The sequence below is a fragment of the Medicago sativa genome, chromosome 5 (assembly GCF_051527215.1).
Source record: "Medicago sativa cultivar Bolivia chromosome 5, Bolivia_mono, whole genome shotgun sequence".
Classification (NCBI taxonomy): Eukaryota; Viridiplantae; Streptophyta; class Magnoliopsida; order Fabales; family Fabaceae; genus Medicago; species Medicago sativa.
In genome coordinates this window covers 28,009,011-28,014,793 of record NC_140753.1, presented here as the reverse complement: position 1 = coordinate 28,014,793, position 5,783 = coordinate 28,009,011, and the positions used below count along the sequence as shown (strand labels likewise).

The following is a 5,783-nucleotide window of genomic DNA, read 5'->3' as shown; positions in this document are numbered from 1 at the left end:
TCTGTTAATAGACCTGAAATCAACGTGAGTTAACTCATGCGGGGGTTAGCGTGAGTTAACTCACGCGAGGTCAGCGTGAGTTAACTCACACTCGGTAGCCAATGTAAGTTAAATCACGTTGGTAGCTAGCGTGTGTTAACTCAAGTTGCTTTATTATATAGCTGAGGCAATAGCTCATTTCTTCATTTCACAACTTAATCTCTAAAAACTCACTCAAGTCATCCAACCCCAAATTTCTTCAAATTCAAACCGGTCACCACTCCAATTACAAGTAAGTTTTCATAATCCATTTCCATTGACATTTTATGTTTATATGTTATATTTTACCTCTTAAATTAGAAAAGTTTGAGTTTTAGGGTTTATTTAAATTTTGATCATTTTGGTAAGAAATGATTCAATGTTTACATGTAAATGTATTATGAATCCTTGTTAGACTAGATTTAAGTTGATTAAATGTTTAGATGTTTGCATGTTTATGTTGTAGTTTTAAATTTTAGGGTTTATGTATACTTTGCACTCTAAGTGTTTGAGGAAATATTTGAATGAGTTTTTCATTGACTGTTTTTAATTTCTAAAGGTGTCGATTTGAAAAAATGGATAATTATCTAGTAGATCTGAACACGAAGTTAGCTGCAATCTGCTTCAATTGTGGAAAGCCAAATTTGTATAGGGTTTGGGTCGATGTCACGTTAGTAGATCTGATGCATCAAATGGATCAAATCAACTGACGATTCAACCACAGAGACACAAGGAGGGTGGACTGCGTTGGGTATTGATGTCCATCAATCGACTTAACCGGGAGATTGCAGTTCAGCCAGATGATGCTCGCGGATGATGACGACGTGACGAGCATGTTCTCGATATTTGGTGAGCACAACATGCTCTCGATGGATGGTTCGTTTTTAACACTAAGTATAAGACACTTCAATGCCAACATTTTCGGCAAACTTTCATCAATTTAATTTAAATTCAACATCATGATGATACCATATCTTTAGGGAGAATGTGATGTAATGTAACTCTTCGTTTATTTCCTAAAGGAGATGAAATTAAAAACTATATAACTTTTTCGTATTCTATTATTTTGGAATTGATTTTGCGTGCTTGTGTTTTTTTAGTTAAGATTTAGTTTGGAAATGAATGAATTGATCTTTTTAAGACATGCTTACCATTGAACAAATGAATGTTTTTAAAAATGTAGCGAATGATTAGGAATTAAAAAATGAACATAAGATATTGTGAACAAATGAATGCAGTAATAGCCGATGATGGATATTGTTAAAAATGCACGTGGGCTTAAAAAAACATCATATCCATCAAGAATTGCTGGTTTGGACGTTATACCCCACACCCCTACACTTATACCTTCACCCCAACAATTTTTTAAAATTCCAATTTTACCCCTTTACTATATAATCTTTTACACATAAATTTTTCACCCTCATTTTCAACATCTCCTAATTCAGCACATGATATTTTTCCAAGTACTTATTTCCTTCCTTTTTTCTCGTTATAAAACGTTTCCAAAAATATTTCGGAATATTCATATGTACGTTTCCGAAAATAATTCGGAATACTTAAATATACGTTTCCGAAAAAATCCGGAAGACTTACATATACGTTTCCGAAACAATCCGGAAGACTAGTATCCTTAGCTTTCCGGTTTATACTAGTTAATACCAAACAATTTTCTATAAAATGTAAACAAACAACCGGAAATGTTTATTGATTGTTTTCCGGTGCATTAAATTTAATAGTTTCTTATTCTTGATTCCACATAAACGTTTATGCTAATTACTACTCCCTCCATTTCAAAATATATGTCCAAGTCAACCACTTCACACATGCCAATGCACAATTTTGACTGGTAATATCTTTAATTATCTAAAGTAAAAAATTATAAAAAATTAATATTTTGAAAATATTTGTCGAGACAAATCAAACAACATCTTACATGCTAATATTTGTATTTATAGATTAGTTAAAAAATATGGTCAAAGTAAGTCAAATGAATAGTGCACATTGCAAAAAATGGACATGTATTTTGAAACGGAGGGAGTACAATACCAAATAATTGTCCTGATTCTTGTATTACTTGTTTGTATTATTTTTTCAAAATCTTCATAATATACTACAATACCAAATAATTGTCTTGATTCTTATATTACTTGTTTGTATTATTTTTTTAAAATCTTCATTTTAGCAATAGTTTCTTATTAAAAAAATTATATTATAGTTGTTCACTTTTTCTAAAGTTCTATTTTTGTATATCATTTTGTAATAGTTACAGACATACCTCAATTATGTGATAAATATCAACCATGTGTAGACACCACTACTGCATTCACAACTACACAAAGGTTTGATACAAGAGAAGCTGTTGTAAGTTGGGCTAGGGAGATAGGTATTAGAAATAAAGTGACTGTTACCATTACTAGATCAGATAAGGAGACCGGAAAGAGAGGAAGAAGTAATAAAATAATCTTGGATTGTGACAAGGGTGGAAGGTACAAGCGAGCTAAAAGTTCAACACAAAGTGCTACGAACAGACCGGAAAGAGAGGAAGAAGTAATAAAAGTGAAGGGGTAATTTTGTTTTGTTTTATATAAAGGGTAATTTTGGTAGTTTGTGTTAAATGTTGGGGTAAAGGTATAAATGTAGGGGTGTGGGGTATAACGTCCGGCTAGTTTGTTAGCTTACCTAAAACCAACACAAGTTAACTCACGTTGGTGGTCAACCTAAGTTAACTTACATTGAATATCAGCGTGAGTTAAGTCACGTCGAAGTTATTTTAGGAAGTTTGAGATGAGAATGAACAAAAACAAAAAGGAGAAAAACAATTTTTGTATCGAGGGAAATAAGACTTGGATAGAGGAAGAGCTCATATTCATTAGGGCCCAAATTTGTAAAGACACGTTATTATATCATAATTATAGTGTATTTTTCAATAAAAGAAAAAAAGGATCTTGTCAAAATAAATTCCTCAAAAAGAAAAGCATAAGATCTTGTAAAAAAATAGCTACAAACCCGCAAGGAAACAGGAACAACAAAATAATAGAGAGATAAACCCGCAATGATTCTCTCAAAAAAATAAATAAACCCGCAATGATTAGTTGGATATACAAGTCACTCTCAAAGTCGGTGTCTTACAAATCTATTGCCTATTTATATCAAAGTCTGAAAACCCTAATCATATACATTCCTTATTCGAGTTTCTCTCTTACTCTTTCCATAACAAACCCTATTTCTCTCCTCCTTGTTAATCTCTCCGCCATGTCTTCTCAGCAACCCAGCCGTGTTGAGCCAGAAATCTGGCAGTGCTGTGCAGGTAGTTCCGTTAAAATTCCAAAACTATATTCTCATGTTTACTACTTCCCATTAGGGCACTTAGAACACATATGTCCATCCCCAAACCCTAATACACTCTCTCTTCTTGACAGTTCCCGTCCATTCATTCTCTGCACAGTCTCCGCGGTTGATTTACTCGCTGACCTTCACACCGATGAAGTCTTCGTCAAACTACTCCTCACTCCTGTCACTAACAATGGTGTTCACGAACCTCAATCTCCTAAGGTTCGTGAAGACCAAGATGAAGACAAAAAGGTTGTTTCCTATACCAAGACTCTCACCCCATCAGATGCTAACAATGGCGGTGCATTCTCCGTGCCAGTGGAATGCGCGAAATTAATCTTCCCACCGCTTGACCTCAATACTGAAAAGCCGTCTCAAGAAATCTCCATCAGTGACATTCACGGTAAAGTTTGGAAGTTTCGCCACGTTTACCGTGGGACTCCCTTGCGACATCTTCTTACCACTGATTGGAGTGAGTTCGTTGACAAGAAGAAACTAGTTGGCGGCGATTCCTTAGTTTTCATGAAAGACTCAGATGGAAATATCTCAGTCGGAGTTCGCCGACAGACAAAGTTTGGTGCTGCTGCTAAGATAACGGAAAAATTGTTTATGGAGACAGTGGAATTGGCGGATAAAAACATGGCTTTTGAAGTTGTGTATTATCCGACGGCTAAAGGTTGGTGTAATTTTGTCGTTGATGCCAAAGTTGTGGAGGATGCAATGAATATTAAGTGGAATCTTGGAGGGAGAATTGAACTTTCTTTGAAGAATTACGATTCTTCAAAGAGATGCTCAAAATTTGAGGGAACAGTATCTGCTCTATCTGCTCCTAATCGTCCATGGCGGATGCTTGAGGTATAATGTTATATGTAGTATTTTTTTGTTTCATAAATGTTATTAGTTAGAAGTTGATACAAGATTCTTGCATACAGATATCAAGTTACATTTTATTTTCTTACTGTGAAAACAATTTAAGTTACTGTTTAATTAACTTTCTTTTTTAGGGCTGTTATTATTCTTAATCATCATTATTGTGCAATTAAATTAGCTTCAATGACTTTAGAAACATTATACTTATGATGCAATTCTTTAAGAAGGTGAAATAGGTCCAATAAGTTGTCTCAGTGTATGTTTACATTCGTACTATAGGCAGATTGATTTTAATGTTTTGAATATGTTGTTTATATTCTTGTCAAAAAAGAATAAGTTGTTTATATGACAATGATTTTTATATGTGCTTATCAAGTTGCTCCATTAGTGATATTTCCTAAGAAACGGTTAAGAAACTTTTAAGCAATTCCTGTTGTAAAAATATTAAGTAGGATCTTGATTCATAAGAAACCTTTGACTTGTAGATGCATACTATACCTTATCAGATATTTTAAATGATTGATACTGGACACTCATCATTTTTCATCTCAATATCATAGGTTAATTGGGATGAACCTAAAGTCTAACAGGTTCCAGAGCGAGTCAGTCCTTGGGAGGTTGAAACTATTTCCGACATATTTGCACTGTATCCACAATTCCACCCGACAAAAAAGCTTAGAAAATCTGATCAGGATTCTGCTGCATTCAGTGATAAAAAGGGAGACTCCTTCGTCCCAAATATAGAGGCTTTTTTGAAGATGGTCCCAAATATAGAGTTTAAACATTTCGTGATGACATCCTCCGATCAAACACTGTTGAACAATGACGCTTTTCTTGATGGCATGCAGGGCGCTAGGCACAGACTTTTTTCCACATCAACTTCTTCCAACTTTATGAATGATAAAAGCAATGGTTTCATTGGGAATAATTCTATGGCAGTGTCGAGTAATGTGTCAAGTGAGCCAAACAATCCTGGTCCTATATCTTTGGACTTGTCACCTCATAGCCATGATATTTCTAACTCTCTTGGGACAAAGTTTGCCGGTACTGACAACAGCAACACCAAGAAAGTTAGTCCTGGTTCATTTATGCTATTTGGTAAGATCATAAAACCTGTTGGAAGCGATTTTCAAGAAGTAGATATCATGGGAAATGATGATTGTAAAGGCTCCAATGAAATTGAAGGCATCAAACTTGCACAAAAATAGCTTAATAGATTCTGTGAAAGTAATTATGTCAATGACTAGTTTTACATGTATGCTATTTGAATTGAGTTTTTACTATAAATATGATGTATAGAATTATTAATTGTTACTGACGAATTCCCTATTTAGAAAATGGATCGTTTTATCTGTCTTTTACTACAATCAAGTTATTTTCAAATGGTACTTTTCCTGTCATGTGTTGTGTACTAAAAACCCAAGGATGCCAACATTGGCACTCTCATTCATATACGCACATATATAACGCAAGATTAGCTCAATATAAGAGAGAATATCAGAAAAAGTGGTGACAGTAAACTCTCCTCTTGTTACTGAATCTGTTTTATCAATGTCTATAAT

At 34.2% G+C, this 5,783-nt stretch overlaps 1 pseudogene; it reads left to right on the top strand.

The window, feature by feature from the left end:
• The first annotated feature begins 3,241 nt into the window (after positions 1-3,241).
• LOC146921515 (auxin response factor 17-like) lies at positions 3,242-5,536 on the top strand (annotated as a pseudogene).
• Positions 5,537-5,783: the final 247 nt, after the last annotated feature.